Source organism: Chionomys nivalis, chromosome 6, assembly GCF_950005125.1.
Source record: "Chionomys nivalis chromosome 6, mChiNiv1.1, whole genome shotgun sequence".
NCBI classification, from domain to species: Eukaryota; Metazoa; Chordata; class Mammalia; order Rodentia; family Cricetidae; genus Chionomys; species Chionomys nivalis.
The window spans coordinates 12,690,664-12,710,101 of NC_080091.1; positions in this window are offsets into that span (position 1 = coordinate 12,690,664).

A 19,438-nucleotide genomic window follows, 5' to 3' on the forward strand; every position below is an offset into this window, starting at 1 on the left:
CTCCAAAAAATCAGTGGCCCTCCTATACACAAAGGATAAGGAAGCAGAGAGGGAAATCAGAGAAGCATCACCTTTCACGATAGCCACAAATAGCATTAAATATCTTGGGGTAACTCTAACCAAGGAAGTGAAAAATCTATTTGACAAGAACTTTAAGTCTTTGAAGAAAGAAATTGAAGAGGATACCAGAAAATGGAAGGATCTCCCTTGCTCTTGGATTGGGAGGATCAATATTCATTCTTTTTTTAAAGGCTTCCCTTTGAGTTTTCTTTTTGTGTTGCTGAGTTTTTCAATTTCATCTTTATAGTATACATATTTGAGATCATTTTTAGTTTTATCTTTATATACCCTGAGTCAAGTTCAATATTTCTATCTCCTCTGAATTCTGTTCTTAAGCCCTAGATTGTTTTTGTAATTTTCATCAAACTTACTTTTGTATTTTTCTTTGATATCACCCAGGCATTTATTCTCCTTATGTTCTTTCTCCTTATTTCCTTGTTCTATGAATTTCTGTATCTTTGTCCCAAATAAGTGGCTTCTGAATGAAGAAGAATGAGTCATCCAGACCTGGAGGCAATGAAATATCCTAGAAGAGAGTTATCAGTACAAACTTGAGCATAGTTTTAAAATCATTATATTATGCTTGGGAAGCGCATGTCAGACATGAGGTTCTGAATTTGAGACATAACAGGGAATGGCAATTTTATGCATTACTATCTAAACGTGAAGGTATTCATTATATTATTATTTGTTGTTTTTAAATGTGCATGTTTTCTAGAGAATTGTCCTAAAGAAGAAAAGAATAAATGATGATACTAAAGAAAAAATTACTTTTCTATTTCTTTGCATCTTCTTATATTATTCAAAGGCTCTGATGTCATTTATGATTGCTCTTTTAACTTCTGGGTTATGGGGTTCATCTAGATAATTTTTATTGGCAACCATTTCTATAGGATTTGTTGGTTTTAGAGAGAACATACTGGTCTAGTTTTGGATATTGTTGGTGTTTTATGATGATGTCTAAATATGTAGCTTCCTTTAATAGTTCTAAGTCTAACCTGGACTGAGCAGGTTCAGGTAGAAGAGAGGTTGTGTGGGCAGGGTAGGTCTACAGGTTGGAGATGACTTGGGTAAAGAAATCAGGTAGACATATGGCACCTGACTGATGTACAGGATGTGTTTCCCATGGTGCAAAGATACGTACACCTGTGTGAATAGACTGGATGTCGTGTTAAAGAAGCCTGTGTGTTGGGGGAAATATAGGGGGTGTTTAGGCAGAAACTATGAAACTATCTTGAAACAGAGAGTGGAGACCAGATTTGATTGGGACACTAGATGTCCAGACTATATCTCGCAGGTGGGGAGAAGACATGAACGGGACATTTGAACAACTTAACAGGTATATTTTTGTTAATTTATGATTCAGGCAGGTCTAGCCCACTGTGGGAAGGGCTACCACTGAGCTGAGAAAACCCCGAGGAACATGCCACTAAGCAACATTTCTCTCGGGTCACCGCTTTAGGTCCTGCCTCCAGGTACCTTTCTATACTTGGTGTCTTAGATTCTCTTGATGATGATTACAAACTGTAAGATGAAATAAATGTCTTTTCTGCCTAGATTGTTTTTATATTGTTTTATCACAGCAACAGAAAGCAAGTGAACATATCAATTATGATTTCATCAGGCAAGAAGATGAAGTATCAAACACATCTACCTGCATTATTTATTTGACTTTAATTTTAATTTTTTGTTATTTTTCAGAATTGCATACCTGTATACAATTAAACATGACCATATCCACTCCCATTAATCCTATCGAGATGATCTCTTATCCATTTTATATGTATCCCTCCTAACTTCAATATATTTGTTTTTTATAATACAAATAACCATGTCCATATGAATGGGTATGGGGCCATTTTCTGGAGCATGGAAAAAATACCAATAGCCACATACTCAAACTGAATGATTCTCCAACCTCCAACAACTACCAGTATCTTCTCAGTACTGAGTGGTATCTAGAAATCATCTTCTCCACCTACACTACGATTTTGGCTTTCCTGATCTTGTGTAGGTCTTATGAAGACAAGTACATCTGCTGTAAGGTCATGATTTTTATACCGTGATGTGTACACAAGACAGCACCCTGTAATACTCTTCCCTGTAACATTTGCTCTGCTTTCTCTTTCTTGCTGTTATTGGAATCTTGTTGGTAGTGGTGGGTTTAGGATTAATGTACTGTTTAGGATTGAGAATTCAGTCTTTTAACTTAATATTTTGAGAACTTTTTCATTGACTTCTGTTCACTGCAAAATAAGCTTTTATGATTAAGGTTGACATCAACATAGCTCTATTTGTATGCATGTATATGAACTAAGGCAACTTGTTGGAATGACCAGTTAGCAAGATAACATTAGCGTGTACTGCCTTGAATCAAGCGTGAAACAAACATCAAACTTCCTTCTGAGGAGCCAGTATCCAATCTAATCAGAAAGTGGTTGATTACTCCATAATAGGCTTGCAAATATTGTATCACCAGACGTTTCTTGTCTGTAAGGTAATTATTTCAGATACTAGGTCTAAAGTTGGGTAAGACCATTAATGTTTTTTTTTCTACACAAATCAGTTTGAGAGCACCTTTTATCATTATGGAATCTAGGCAGTTTGGAAGAAGTTTGGTGGTTGATTTGAGACTAATTTCTTGATGTCATTTAGGTAAAGGTTATAGTATCTTCAGAATTATCAAATTACTATGGGTATAGCGGCTAAAGAACATGGCAGGTTAAGCAAAATTAAGAATGTGTTATAAATTCTCTTGGAGAGCTTCCCCCTTCTGCCCCCTTTCCTCTTTGGGCACATGACACCATCCAGCTCAGTCTGTCTGGCGCTGGGGGCAAATCCTCAGGGCAAGTAGGCAGGCGAGACTTCCTTTGTTTCACTGGCCTGCCTGCAGCAAGCAAGGTAGGCGCTTTGTTTACGAACTGCCCAACCTGCACGGAGACCTGATCTCGGCACCAGGAGTGACAGCAGTGTGGTGAGTTTGTGACTGGCGGCGGAAGCAGCCCTGGACAGGGAACTCTGAAGTTCCTTATCCCCCACCCTATACTCCCTGGGCTCCCTGCAGGGGCTCTAAACCCTGCATACTGCCTCTCTCTTCTTGTCCCACCCAGCTTGCATCCAGGGCCATTCTTCCTTCTGCCCCCTTTCCTCTTTGGGCACGTAACACCATCCAGCTCGGTCTGTCTGGCGCTGGGGGCAAATCCTCAGGGCAAATAGGCAGGCGAGACTTCCTTTGTTTCACTGGCCGGCCTGCAGCAAGCAAGGTGGGCGCTTTGTTTGCGAACTACCCAACCTACACGGAGATCTGATCTCGGCACCAGGAGAGACAGCAGTGTGGTGAGTTTGTGACCGGCGGCGGAAGCAGCCCTGGACAGGGAACTCTGAAGTTCCTCATCCCCCACCCTATACTCCCTGGGCTCCCTGCAGGGGCTCTACACCCCGCATACTGCCTCTCTCTTCTTGTCCCACCCCGCTTGCATCCAGATCCCTTCTCCCTTCTGCCCCCTTTCCTCTTTGGGCACATAACACCATCCAGCTCAGTCTGTCTGGCGCTGGGGGCAAATCCACAGGGCAAGTAGGCAGGCGAGACTTCCTTTGTTTCACTGGCCGGCCTGCAGCAAGCAAGGTAGGCGCTTTGTTTGCGAACTACCCAACCTGCAGGGAGACCTGATCTCGGCACCAGGAGAGACAGCAGTGTGCTTGCATTAAGAACCCTTCTCCCTTCTGCCCCCTTTCCTCTTTGGGCACATAACACCATCCAGCTCAGTCTGTCTGGCACTGGGGGCAAATCCTCAGGGCAAGTAGGCAGGCGAGACTTCTTTGTTTCACTGGCCTGCCTGCAGCAAGCAAGGTAGGCGCTTTGTTTACGAACTGCCCAACCTGCACGGAGATCTGATCTCGGCACCAGGAGAGACAGCAGTGGGAGAGCTAATCTGGGTACCAGGAGAGCCGTCTTTGGGCACAGAGATCTGATATTGGTACCAGGAGAGACATCACTGGAGCACCAGGAGAGCTATCGCTGCGGAGAGCCATCACTGGGAGGGTACAGCAGTAGGCAAGAAGACCTTATCCAGTAAAAGAAGATCCATAGGGGAGCATTCGGAGAAAGATGGGCAGGCGCCAATGCAAGAATTCACCCAACAATCTGAAAAACTATATGAAACCACCAGAACCCAGCGACCTCACAACAGGAGGACATGAACACCTTAATCATGAAGAAGTAGATAAAACTGACTTTATGAAAGTGATTGATGCCCTTAAACAGCATGTAAAAAATGCCCTTATAGAAATGGATGAGAAGTATAACAGAAAGTTTGAAGAATTGAGTAAGTCAGTGAATGATACCCTAGGAAACCAAGGAAAAACAATCAAACAGATAATGGAAACAGTTCAAGACTTAAAACCTGAAATGGAGGCAAAGAAAAAAACACAAACAGAAGGCCAGCTGGACAGGGAAATTCTAGGTAAACGATTAGAGACTACAGAAGCAAGCATAACCAACAGAATACAAGAGATAGAAGAAAGAATCTCAGATTCTGAAGATACCATAGAGAAAATAAACACGCTGATCAAAGAAAACAGCAAGGCCAACAAATTCTCATCACAAAACATTCAGGAAATATGGGACACAATAAAAAGACCAAACCTAAGAATAATAGTAATAGAAGAAGGAGAAGAAGCGCAGCTCAACGGTCCAGAAAATATATTTAATAAAATTATAGAAGAAAACTTTCCCAACCTAAAGAAAGATATACCTACGAAGGTTCAAGAAGCATACAGAACACCGAATAGGCTGGATCAAAAAAAAAATCCTCTCGCCATATAATAATCAAAACACAAAGCATACAGAATAAAGAAAGAATACTAAGAGCAGCAAAGGAAAAAGGCCAAGTTACTTATAAAGGTAAACCTATCAGACTTACACCTGACTTCTCTATGGAAACCATGAAAGCCAGAAGGTCCTGGATAGATGTACTGCAGAAACTAAGAGACCATGGATGCAAGCCCAGAAACTATACCCAGCCAAGATTTCGTTCACTATAAATGGAGAAAACAAAATTTTCCAGGATAAAAACAAATTTAAACAATACGTAGCCACAAATCCAGCCTTACAGAAAGTAATAGAAGGAAAATCACTAACCAAGGAGTCCAAAAATGACCACAATATCTCAGACAACTAGAGACCCTTCACCAGCGCAACACAAAGAAGGGGAACACACAAAATTTACTACTAAAAAAATGACCGGAGTTAACAACCACTGGTCATTAATATCACTTAATGTCAATGGACTCAACTCTCCTATAAAAAGGCACAGACTAAGAGATTGGATACGAAAACAGGATCCAACATTCTGCTGTTTACAAGAAACACACCTCAACCACAAAGACAGGCACCTACTCAGAGTAAAGGGTTGGGATAAGGCTTATCAAGTAAATGGACCTAAGAAACAAGCAGGTGTGGCCATACTAATTTCTAACAAAGTTGACTTCAAACTTAAATCAATCAGAAGAGATGGAAAGGGACATTTTCTACTCATAACAGGAACAATTCATCAGGATGAAGTCTCAATCCTGAATATCTATGCCCCTAATATAAAAGCACCCACGTACGTAAAAGAAACATTGTTAAAACTCAAGGCAGCCATCAAACCGCACACATTAATAGGAGACTTTAATACTCCTCTCTCACCAATGGACAGGTCAATCAGACAGAAACCTAACAGAGAAATAAGAGAATTAAGGGAGGTAATGAATCAAATGGACTTAACAGACATCTATAGAATATTCCACCCAAATAGGAAAGAATATACCTTCTTCTCTGCAGCTCATGGAACCTTCTCAAAAATCGACCACATACTCGGTAACAAAGCAAACATCCACAGTTACAAAAAGATATTAATAACCACCTGTATCTTATCAGATCACCATGGATTAAAGCTAGAATTCAGCAACAATGCTACCCCCAGAAAGCCTACAAACTCATGGAAACTGAACAGTCAACTACTGAACCATACCTGGATTAAGGAAGAAATAAAGAAAGAAATTAAAGTCTTCCTTGAAGACAATGAAAATAAAGAAACAACATACTCAAACCTATGGGACACTATGAAAGCAGTCCTGAGAGGAAAGTTCATAGCACTAAGTGCCCACTTAAAGAAAACAGAGAAAGCACACATTGGAGACTTAACAGCCCACCTGAAAGCTCTAGAAAAAAAAGAAGCAGACTCACCTAGAAGGGGTAGAAGACTGGAAATAATCAAACTGAGGGCTGAAATCAACAAAATAGAAACACAGAAAACAATTGAAAGAATCAATGAATCAAAAAGCTGGTTCCTGGAGAAAATCAACAAGATTGATAAACCCCTATCCAAACTAATCAAACGGCAGAGAGAGAATTTGCAAATTAATAAGATCAGAAATGAAAAGGGGGACATAACCACAGACACAGAGGAAATTCAGAGAATCATTAGATCTTACTACAAAAGCCTGTATGCCACAAAACTGGAAAATGTAAAAGAAATGGACACTTTTTTAGATAAATTCCAAATACCAAAGTTAAACCAGGACCAGGTGAACAACCTAAATGACCTGTTAGTCGTGAAGAATTAGAAGCTGTTATCAAAAACCTCCCTTCCAAAAAAAGTCCACCGCTGGTCACAAACTCACCGCACTGCTGTCTCTCCTGGTGCCGAGATCAGATCTCCGTGCAGGTTGGGTAGTTCGTAAACAAAGCGCCTACCTTGGTTGGTGCAGGCGGGCCAGTGAGACAAAGGAGGTCTCGCCTGCCTACTTGCCCTGAGGATTTGCCCCCAGCGCCAAACAGACTGAGCTGGATGGTGTTATGTGCCCAAAGAGGAAAGGGGACAGAAGGAAGAAGGGTTCTGGATGCAAGCTGGGTGGGACAAGAAGAGAGAGGCAGTATGGGGGGGTAGAGCCCCTGCAGGGAGCCCGGGGAGTATAGGGAGGGGGATGAGGAACTTCAGAGTTCCCTGTCCAGTCACAAACTCACCGCACTGCTGTCTCTCCTGGTGCCGAGCGAGAATTCAGTCTTTTATACTTAATATTTTGAGAACTTTTTCATTGACTTCTGTTCACTGCAAAATAAGCTTTTATGATTAAGGTTGACATCAACATAGCTCTATTTGTATGCATGTATATAAACTAAGGCAACTTGTTGGAATGACCAGTTAGCAAGATAGCATGTACTGCCTTGAATCAAGCATGAAACAAACATCAAACTTCCTTCTGAGGAGCAAGTATCCAATCTAATCAGAAAGGGGTTGATTACTCCATAATAGGTTTGCAAATATTGTATCACCAGACGTTTCTTGTCTGTAAGGTAATTATTTCAGATACTAGGTCTAAAGTTGGGTAAGACCATTAATGGTTTTTTTTCTACACAAATCAGTTTGAGAGCACCTTTTATCATTATGGAATCTAGGCAGTTTGGAAGAAGTTTGGTGGTTGATTTGAGACTAATTTCTTGATGTCATTTAGGTAAAGGTTATAGTATCTTCAGAATTATCAAATTACTATGGGTATAGCAGCTAAAGAACGTGGCAGGTTAAGCAAAATTAAGAATGTGTTGAAAATTCTCTTGGAGATCTATAGCTTTGCTAATTTCAAAGTTAATGATAGTATTCATAGCATTTATATACTTAGGAATATGTAGTAATATACATATATAACAAAATATGTATATATAACATAATATATATATCAGGCATATAAATATATATATATATTATAATTAATGTGAAAAGAGGGCAGTGAGTTGAATGGGTTAATAAGAGATATATGGGTATATGGGGCATTTTGGAGAGAAGACAGAGAAAGGGGAGGTGATAAAATTAATTGAGCCACCTGAAATCTAATCCCAGTGTTCAGACTTAAACACCCCTCAGGCAATAGTTATTGGAAACAGTAGGACAATAGTATATACATCTATATCTAGATCTATATGGCATATGCATGTATACACTGTATTACATATTTCATTTATATGTACTTACATAAGTAGCAATAATAATTAGAGATGAGGTCATGAATTTTATTATTATAACCATTTTATTACTTAAAAATATCAAATAAAATTCCCACTCTCTCCTCCTCCTCCCATTGCCTCCTCACACCTTCCCACCCATCGCCCTCAAATCCTAAGAGAGGAAAAGGCACCCAGTCCTGTGGAAAGTCCAAAGCCCTCTCTACTACATCTAGGTTTAGCAAGATATACATCCAAAGAGAATAGAATCCCAAAAAGCCAGTACATGAGGTAGAGACAAATTCCAGTGCCACTGTCAGTGGCTCTTCAGTCTGCCCCAAATGTGAACCACATTCACAGGAAATAATTTGATCCCATGCTCCTTTACTCTCAGTCCAGTTGGAGTTGGTGAGCTCCCATTAGGTCAGGAAAACTATCTCAGTGGGCAAACCCCTCATGGTCTTGACATCCTTGCTCATATTCGCACTACTTCCACTCTTCACATGGACCTTGGGAGCTAAGTGTTCCAATGTGGCTCTCTGCCTCTGTATCCATGTGTTGTTGGAAAAAGCTTCTATGATGATATTTAAGATAATCATCAGTATAAATACAGGGCAAGACCAGTTCAGGCACCCTCTCCTCTATTGCTTAGGGTCTTAGATGAGGACATTTTTGTGGATTTCTGGGACTTTTTCTAGGGCCAGGTTTCTTGCTAACCCCATAATGGCTCCCTCAATCAAGATATCTCTTTCCTTGCTCTCATTTCTGTCCTTCCTCCATCCTGACTATACCGTTCCCTCAAGTTCTCTTTAACCACCCCCCTTTGTCCCCATCCTTCTACCCCCTGCCCCCATGCTCCCAAATTTTTGTCTGTTTCCAATTTCCAGTAGGGTCTATATATGTTTTTCTTTGGGTTCACCTTATAACTTAGCTTCTCTAGGATCATGAACTAGAGGCACATTGTCCTTTGCTTACGGCTATATATTTTGGAGATATGTCCTTTGTCTGATGTGGGGTTGGTGATAATTTTTTCCCATTCAGTAGGCTGCCTTTTTGTCTTATTGGCTGTGTCCTTTGCTCTACAGAAGCTTCTCAGTTTCAGGAGTTCCTATTTATTTATTGTTGCTCTTAGAGTCTGTGCTGCTGGGGTTATATTTAGGAAGTGGTCTCCTGTGCCCGTGCGTTGAAAGTTACTTCCCACTTTCTCCTCTATCAGATTCAGTGTGGTCAGAGTTATATTGAGGTCTTTAATCCATTTGGACTTGAGTTTTGTGCGGATCTATTTTCATTCTTCTACAGGTTGACATCTAGTTATGCCAGCACCATTTGTTGAAGATACTTTCTTTTTTCCATTTTCTAATATTAGCTACTTTAATAAAAATCAGGTGTTCTTAGTTGTTTGGATTAATATCCAGGTTCTCAATTCGATTCCATTGGTCAACATCTCTGTTTTTATGCCCAAACAAGCTGTTTTCATTACTGTAGCTCTGTAATACAGCTTGATGTCAGGGATGGTAATGCCTCCGGAAGTTCCTTTATTGTACAGGATTGTTTTGGCTATCCTAGGTTTCTTGTTTTTCCACATGTAGTTGAGTATTGTTCTTTCCAAATCTGTGAAGAATTGTGTTGGGATTTTGATGGGGATTGCACTGAGTCTATAGATTGCTTTTGGTAAGATTGCCATTTTTACTATATTGATCCTTCCTATCCAAGAGTATGGGAGATCTTTCCATTTTCTGATATCTTCGTCAATTTCTTTCTTAAAAGACACAAAATTTTGTCAAATAGGTCTTTCATGTCCTTTGTTAGGTTACCCCACACAGCCCCAGGGGAATCCTCTCCTCTTCAGGGTTCTGCACCCAGAGGACCAGAGAGGCCCCTCCTTAGCTCCTCTCAGGGCAAGGCCACCTGCTTCCCAAAGGCAAGGAATCCCAAGATGTGGTCATGGCTGCCCTGCAAGCCCCCCTGGTGTCACTGGTGTCTTTGTTGCCTGTGGTGAGTGACTGCAGGGCAGTCTCCCAGAAGATTAAGGTGCCAGGAATGGTGATGGAGGAAGAGGCACCATCACTGCTCACAGACTAGGAGCAGCAGCTGCCTTCCTTCCACAGCATAGCTGAAGTGTCTGGCTGAAGAGTGTAGCTGGGCTGACTTCTTCTCCTTCCAGGTGCTGCTGTCCATGCACTAGCAGCTGTGATTGGTAAACTCACAGCTGGAGCCCTGTCTGTGGGTCTTCCCTGAAGAGCCCTCTGGCATGTGCACAGTGCTCTAGGGTGTACCTCCGAGAAGACCAAGCAGGAGATCAATGCTCTGTGTTACCAGCTCCAGGTGTACCTGGGCCAGGGCCTGGACAAGTGTGGTTGGAAGATCATTTCCCAGGTGCTCTTCACCAAAACTCACAGGAAGAAAAAGGCAGGGAGAGTGTCTTAGGGCTTCGGGATAGTGATTGGGGCAATTTTGCTGGGAGACTAATCACTCACCACATCTTCCTTTGGTTCAGTTGATGCTTGTATCCAGGGGCTATCCTTTTGATTCATTCAGGTGGTGTTATATATAAAGTTTTTAATGGCCTAACAGGGATTATGTACATGAATAGTGTGTGTTGCTGTGTATGTATGTATGTATATATATATATATATATATATGTATATATATATATAAATATATGTGTGTGTGTATGTAAGTGTATGTGTCTGTGTGTGTATACATACAAATATATATATATATATATGTTAAATGCACAAGTAATTAAAATGAAATTGAAAAGCTTAAGCATCTCTCAATAAGTAGCTTTCTCTCCTTTCCTAAGTTGTTTCTTCAAAAGTCATGACATACACTAGGCCTGGACCAATAATTACATATAATTTACTTGAAAGTGTAACTACACATCTAGATAAAAAGTTTTCCCCTCATGTAAACAGTGACACAATGTAGAGAAAATATAGGCGTTATATGAATAGCGCAGAAGGTATTGGAAGTTATTTTACACAGCTATAGTAATGAAATCCTCATGAGAGTGTCAAAAATAGATGCTAATTAAGGAATTGGAATGAAAGCCCCAGACACAAATCCACATACTTTAAACACCTGATATTTTATAAAGAAGCCAGAAATATGCAATGCACATGAGAAATATCTTTAACAAATGGTGCCAGTCTAACTGGATTCTGTGTGCAGAAGAAAGGAGATAGCACCATATTTGTCATCCCGAACAAAATTCCAGTCCAAGTGATTCAAAAGCCTCACCTAAATCCATTTTTACTGAACTAGACAGAAGAGAAACTAGGGAATAGCCTGGAATAAATTGGCAGAGGAGACTACTTCTTAAAACACTGATAGTGCAGGCACTAAGATCAACAATAAATGAATGAGACCTCTCAAAACCAAAATGCTCCTGAAAAGCAGAGAACGCTGGCAATAGGATCAAACAGCAGCTTACAGACTAGAAAATGATTCTCCCTAACTTCACGTCTAATAGAATATTAATATCTAAACACTGGGAAGTCCATGTGGAAATCTGTGATCCCTGCTGCTGCCAGATTTTAGGGGCAAGGAATCTTGTTTTGCAGACCCTTTTTTTTTTAGAAATGAGAGACATTGAAGGCTGCTGTGACAATCTCTCCCCACAAACAAATCAATATAAAACCTGTCCAGGCAGGGAGCTACTGAGGAAAATCTTTGAAAATTTGATAAAGTTGCTGAAGTATATAGATCTTCACAAATGATAGGTTTTCCTGTGGGGCTGGGGGCTGGGGATAAACTTAGCAATCTTTAAGGATCTGGACACTGTGAGTTTGACCATACTCCACTGAGTATGTGGGAGACACAAATTCTGATTGGTGTATTTTTTCTCCTTTTTATTTTTAGTCTTTGAAAGTGGAAAGGGTAGAAGGGTAAGCCTGGGAGGAATGGAAAGAGAGTGTGCTCAGTGCTCAGATTGAAATTCCCAAGTAATTAACCAACTTACTGTATTGAGGCAAAAAGAACTCAAGAAAGTAGACATCAAAAAAAAAAAAGAAATTAGACATCAACAAATCAATTAATGCACTTAAACTGGGTAACAGATATAAACATAATTCTCCATATAGAAATCTCAAATGACTGAGAAAAGCCCAAAGAAATGTTCAACATTTTTAGCAATTAAGGAAATTTAAAGCCAAAACTAGTTTGATATTCTATTGAACATCTGTCAGAATGACTAAGATCAATAGCACAAGTGACAGCTCATGCTGGTGAGGATGTAGAGCATGGGGAATATTTGTCCATTGCTTGTGGGCGTTAAAACTTGTATAACTGTTATGCAATTCAATATGGGTATGCAGGCTTTGTTGAGTCCTCATGGAGGCCTTACCCTTTCTGGTGAGTAGATATGGTCAGGTGCATTGAGGTAGAGAGAACAGGAGAAGCTGGCCACTTGAGTTACCATGTTGTTGGAGTTGGAGGAGATGCTCAAGTCTGACTGGGTGGCAGTGCAGCCCCATGTATTCAAGGAGAGCTAGTAGCACAAGTTCGTGTTCAGTATGGCCTGGAACAAGACTGAAGGCAATTTTGACAACCTATGCCAGAGCAGGATGGCCCAGAGGCCAAGGAGCGGTTCCCGGGAACAGATTGGGACTCCTGAGCCAGATGGAAGCCCCTGCCTCTGCCATAGCGCTTCCAAGCCCCAGGCTGCAGAAGAGCCCATCCTGGGCTGAGGATGGCTCCGTGTTCAGTGCATGAAATCCATGGGAAATCCTCTCTTCTCCCGTGTCAGGCCAGCAAACGATCAGAGAATCCCCTCCATGGGCCTGCGCAGGGCAAAGTAAGACTGCTTCACTGAGGCAAGGTATCCCAGCTGCCACGCCTCCCCCTCTGGAGTTCCTGGTGTCTTCCTCGCCAGTGGTGAGTACCTGCTGGCGGTCTCCAAGAAGATCTAGGTCTCTGAAATGGTGTGGGAGGACTAGGCGCCATTGCTGCTCACAGACTAGGAGCCACAGCCGCCTTCCTTCCACTACAGAGCTGGAGTTTCTGGCTGAAGAGTGCAGCTGTGGCAGGTCTTCTCCTTCCGGGTCCTGCTGTCTGTGCACCAGCAGCTGTGCTTGGGAATCTCTCAGCTGGAGCCTTGTCTCATGGTCTTTCCTGAAGCACCCTCTGGCATGTGCAGAGCTTGGTTGGGGGTAACTCCAAGAAGACCAAGCATGCTTTCAACGCTCTGCATTAGCAGCTCCAGGCCTACCTGGGTCGAGGCCTGGACATGTGCAGTTGGAAGGTCCTTTCCCAGGTGCTCTTCACCAAGACCCACAGGGAGAGACAGGCAGAGAGAGTGGCTTAGGGTTTAGGGCTTAGAGCCTCAAGATTGGGGAATTTTAGCTAAGATACTAATTACTCACCTCTTCTTCCTTTGGTTCAGGTGATGCTTGTGGCTCTAGGGGCTATTCTTGTTCTGATTGACTCAGCTGGTGTTACATTAACAGTTTTCTATGGCCTAGCATTGATAATGTACATGAAGAGCATGTGTGTGTGTACATACACAAACACACACATTGTATGTATCTATGTACGTATGTGTGTATGAATATATGTATGTATCTTATGTATGTAGCTAATGGGTCAAGCAATCCAGACAGGAAGTTATTGCAGAGAGTCTTAAATATGTGATAAAGTTGCTGAAGTATATAGATCTTCACAAATGATGGGTATTTCTGTGGGCAGGGGGCTGGGAATTGACTTAGCAATCTTTAATGATCTGGACACTGTTTGACCATGTTCATATATATATATATATGAAACATGTATTCGGCTTGGTGTATTTTTTTCTCCTTTTTTTTTTTTTGCAAAAGGAAAAGTGTAGAAAGATAAAACTGGGAGGAATGGGAAGAGCCGGTGCTCAGGGTACATTTTATGAAATTCCCAAGTGTGGATGGATGCTTAAAAGAAACCCCAAACTATCTCAGAATTGAGAAATTGATGGCTAGTTATTTAGGGGCAAACTCACAACTCAGAATCCTCTTTTTGAATGGAGATCAGAAAACAAAACCCACAATGGGAACAGAGAGTCCTGAAAAGAGCCTGAAAGCATGCTCCACAGAGGCATATATAATATAAGAGGCCACGCCCTAGTGGGCGGGTCACCACCAGCTGTAAGACTTCCTACAGCACATACCACCACCACCTCACTGTAAGGGTACTGGGAACACAGAATCCGGCCACTGCATTCTCTTTTGTGTTTGTTCTGTTAATCTGAACTCAGGGCCTAACATTTGCATTGCAAGTGCTTTACACACTGATTCAGATCCAATTCCAATAGGAACTTCTTTATAATGTGTACCTAAACTTAATTATAAAACACAGTAAAGTAACTATTCATAGTGTTCAGTAAATTAAGATCTATCATATATGCCATTATTATCTTAATTATGCACAATATAGAAAAATCATTTGCAAGTCATACCCACAAGCATAAAATAGTTTGTTTGTTGAGCCTCTTAAATTGACATTTTTGTCAGTGAATACATTGAGGAAAAGGTAATGTGTCTCTATCATGAATAATCTCCAAACATATACTATATAAATGTATGTATGTATTCTTTTCAAATATTTATTATTTTCTTTATGAGTATATATTTGTAGTGTGAGATTATGTCATCTGAGTACACATACCCTCAGAGGGGAAGAAGGTGTCAGATTCCATGGAACTGTAGGTAGAGATGGTCGTGAGCCACTTGATGTGTTGAAACCTCTGCAAGAGAAGCCAGCACTGTTGGCCAATGAGCCATCTCTCCAGCCCATGTGTGTACATAGTCAGAACAAATGACAGATTCAAAGAGCAGAATAATTATTTGACACAACCTGCTTGGATGATCCTTCTAGCAATGAAGGGAAGAAGAGATGTGAATCTAGTTCACTATTATTGCTATTTTAGTGCAGCTCTTTGCACTGCAATTTTTTCATTTATTTATTTATTTATACTGCAATTCTTACGAAAACCTAATTACCAAGTCACCGACAGTTCCTTGAGACTCATGGGACTGCTCACAGTGATCTCCATGACTCTAGGGCTGGGACTCATTCACTCCTCAGAGCACACACACACACACACAAACACAAACACCACAACAACAGCAAACCACCTCATTTGACATCATGGTGCATCTGGCGATTATTGCACTAAAATAGCAATAATAGATAAACTCGATTCACATCCCTTCTTCCCTTCTTTGCCTTTCAAGGGCCCTGCAATACTGGAGTTTTAGTGTCCCGTGCTCTGTTGCTATTTCTTTGCATTATTCTACACCAATAAATGGAACTTTCAAATTCTTCCTGAAGTACACCTAAGGATTTCTAGATACCACCAGAGGACTATGCATGCACTTGTACATGGGTATCTGATAGTCTAAAGCACTGTAACTTTTAACCTTTATTAGCAGTGATGAAAAGAAAATGATTGTCAAAATGTCACCCAGATCATGAGCGAAAGAAGGAAAAGCCAAACAGCCTATCAGTAGTATTAGCTTCCGTGTCACTTCACAGCCTGTGCTATACACAGAGGACAGGGAATTCACCTGACCCTTGGCTGTACCCCACCCACTGAGCTGTCAGTCAGTCCTCCCAAATGCAAACATCCCACTCGAACCCTGGAACAGGATCCCTTGCACCCCCTCCATCGCCCCTGTCACCTTAACCCTCAGCACTCTCACCCTCTCCCTCACCACCCTCATCAGCCCCCGCGTTGGCTCTCGACGGCCCACCCTTCATGGCTAGGCTGATTTCTCACACTCTGAGGTTGTACAGTGAGTGCCCAGTACTGTGCAGACCCCAGCGGTCCTCAGGAGCTCTGCGCATGCGTACTTAGGCATGTGCAGACAACTGTCGAGAAGACAGTTGGGAGAGCAGGAATTGTGGCCTCTGAGCCCTGAAACCTGAGGTTCAGTTTGCTGTCAGCTGCCCTGTCTGCTTCTCAGTGGGGTCAGTGCTGTATGAGGAGCCTTCATGATGAGAAAAGCGCCTCTTTTTCCCGTCTCGGAGGCAGCCACTGGTGAGCCGTTTCCCCCATGGGAGAGCAATAAACTTCATCCAGAAAGACTTCACTGAAGTGCAGCTCAGTTTTCCTAACAGTAAGACTCCACTGGCGTCTGGTTAAAAGTAGATTTAGAAATGCTAGGGCCCAGCCGGACATTCACGTCCAGCCCATGTCTCCTCACACCTAGGTTTGGAGTTAATCTGACAGCCAGTATTTCCAAAACACAGCTGTTGCACAGAAAAACAGCGTGTGTATTCTTTCTTTTAGATGGGAAGTCGGCAGGTATGTGTAGGTTTTGTCTTCCAGGCTGTGTAAATTGGTGCCATTTCCATTTCTCATTTTTATTCCTTCTTTTTAGTGAGAGTTTGCCTTCTTCTTATCCAATTTGTTTCCCCTTGATGTCTTTTATCGGTCTTATTGCTCTAGCTAGAACTTTAATTACTGTATGCATAGATATGGAGAGTGGACTACCTTGTCTTGTGCCCGATTTCAGTTGGACCACTTTGAGTTCCTCTCCATTGAGTTTGATGTTGGCCGTTGGCTTGCTGTATGTTGCCTTTATTATGTTTAGTTATGTCCTTGTATCTTTGCTCTCTCAAAGACTTCTATCATGAAGGGGTGTTGAATTTTGTGGAAGGCTTCTTTAGCATCTAATGTAATGATCATGTGTTTTTTTTTCTTTCAGTTTGTTCATATGGTGGATTACGTTAATAGATTTTCATTTGTTGAACCATTCCTGTATCTCTGAGATGAAGACAACTTGGTCATGGTGGATGATATTTTTGATATGTTCTTGGACTCGGTTTGCCAGAATTTTACTGAGTATTTTGGCATCAATGTTCATGAGTGAGATTGGTCTGTAATTCTTCTTAATAGTGTCTTTTTGTGGTTTTTGAATCAGGGTAACTGTAGCCTCATAAAAAGAGTTTGTCATTGTTCCTTCTGTTTCTGTTGTATGGAACCATTTAAGGAATATTGCTATTAGTTCTTCTTTGAAAATTTTGTAAAATTATGAGCTGAAACCATCTGGTCCATACTTCTTTGCTGGGAGACTTTTAATGACTGTTTCTATTTCCCTAGTGGTTATATTTTGATTTATTTTGCTTATCTGGTCTTGATTAAATTTTGGTATGTGATCTTTACCAGAAAAATTTCTATTACTTTTAAGTTTTCCATTTTTTTAAGTAGAGGTATTTGAAATATGACCTCATAATTCCCTAGATTTCCTCCATGTCTCTTTCATATCCTCTTTTTTAGTTCTCATTTTTTAATTTGGATATTTTTCTGAAGTTTGGTTAGTTTGGAATGACATTTTTCAATTTTGTGATTTTTCTCAAAGAATCAACTCTTTGTCTCATTGATTCTTTGTACTGTTTTCTTTCTTTCTAGTTTGTTAATCTCATCTCTCATTCATTATTTCCTATCATCTAGTCCTCCTGGGTGAGTTTTCTTCTCTTTGTTCTAGAGCTTACAGGTGGTCTGTTAACTTTATAATGTGGGATTTTTCCAGCTCTTTTATATAGGCATTTAGTGTTATGAACTTTCCTCTTAACACTGCTTTCATTGGGTCCCATAACTTTGGGTATGTTGTGTGGTCATTTTCATTGAACCTTACAAAGTTTTAATTTCTTTCTTTGTTTTTTTCCTTGACCCATTCTTGATTCAGATGAGTATTACTCAATTTTCATATGTTTGCGGGTTTAGGAAATTAGTGTTGGTGGTAAATGCTAACTTCTATTTATGGTTATCTCATAAGATACATGGGGTTATTCAATTATTTTTGGAATCTGTTGAGGTTTTCTTTTTTATTGAGTATATGGTCAATTTTGAGAAAATTCCATGAATTGTAGAGAAGAGAAGAAGGTATACTCTTATATCTTTGGATGGAATATCCTATAGATGTGTGTTAAGTCCATTTGAGTTATAACATCTGTTTGTTCCCTTATTTCTCGGTTAAGTTTATGTCTGTCAGACCTATCCAGTGGTGAGAGTGAAGTGGTGAGGTCACCCACTATTAGTGTATGTGGCTTAAAATGTGATGTAAGTCTTAGAAGTGTTTCTTGTACATATGACCGTTCCCTTGTATTTGGCACATACATGTTCAGTATTGAGATTTCCTCTTGATGGGTTTTTCTTGTGACTAATATTAAATGTCCTTCTTTTTCTCTTTGGATTGATTTTAGTTTGAGTCTATTGTGTTAGATAGATATTTGGTAGCTACACCAACTTGTTTCTTAGGTCCATTTTATTGGAAAATTTTCTCAGCCCTTTATTCTGAGGTGATGTCTGTCTTTGAGGTTGAAATATGCTTCTTGTATGCAGCAGAAGGATAAATTATGTTTTTGTATTCACTCTTTTAGTCTGTGTTTTTTATAAGTGACTTGAGACCATTTATATTAAGGGACATTAATGACCAGTGATTGCTAGTTTCTGTTGTTTTACTTTTTGTTGGTGGTGATATTATTGTCTTTGTTTTTCTTTTATTTGGGATTTACTACAGTGAGATCATCTATTTTCTGTGATTTTGTGAATGTAGCTGACTTCCTTGGGTTGAAATTTTACTTCTAGTACTTTCCATTGGTATAGATTTGTAGCTATGTATTATTTAAAGATGTTCCAGTCTTTTTTCTATGGTAAATGAAAGATTACTGTGTATACTAGCTAGTTCCCATGGCCTCATAATGTCTGCATAAGGCTCGACCGGGACCTTCTGGCTTACATTTTTTCCATTGAAAAGTCAGGTGTATTCTAGCAGGTCTGAATTTATTTATTACTTGACCTATTACCTGTGCATCTGTTAGTATTCTTTCTTATTTCTGCATGTATATTGTTTTGATTATTATGTAGCTAAAGAACATTTTGTTGTTAAGCCTCCCCCCAACACACACACGAAAACCCATCATTTGTGAAGATCTATATACTTCAGCATCGTTATCACAATGTTAAGGACTCTCTTTAATAGCTCCCTGTCTGGACTGTTTTGATTTTGATTGGTTTGTTTGGGGGGGAGTGGGTGTTACACCAACCTGCAATGTCTTCTCTCATTCTCAATCATGGTTCTGCAAAAGAAGCTTCCTTGCCCCAAACAACTGGCAGCAGCAGGGATCACGACATTTCACATGGACTTCCATATGTATGTATTCGGGACGTGAGCCCTCTGTTAGTTGTGGAGTTAGGGAGAATCATTTTTCAGCCTGAAAGCAGCTGCTTTGTCCTATTGCTACGCATTCTCTGCTCTCCAGGGGATTTTCAGTTTTGTGAGGTCCCATTTATTAATTTTCGACCTTAGTGTAGCCTCCTGTTTCAGTGCATTCAGGGCTGTTCCCTAGCTTCTCTTCTGTCAGGTTCACTGCAAATGCTTTGATGTGAGGCTTTTGAGCCACTTGGACTGGAGTTTTCTT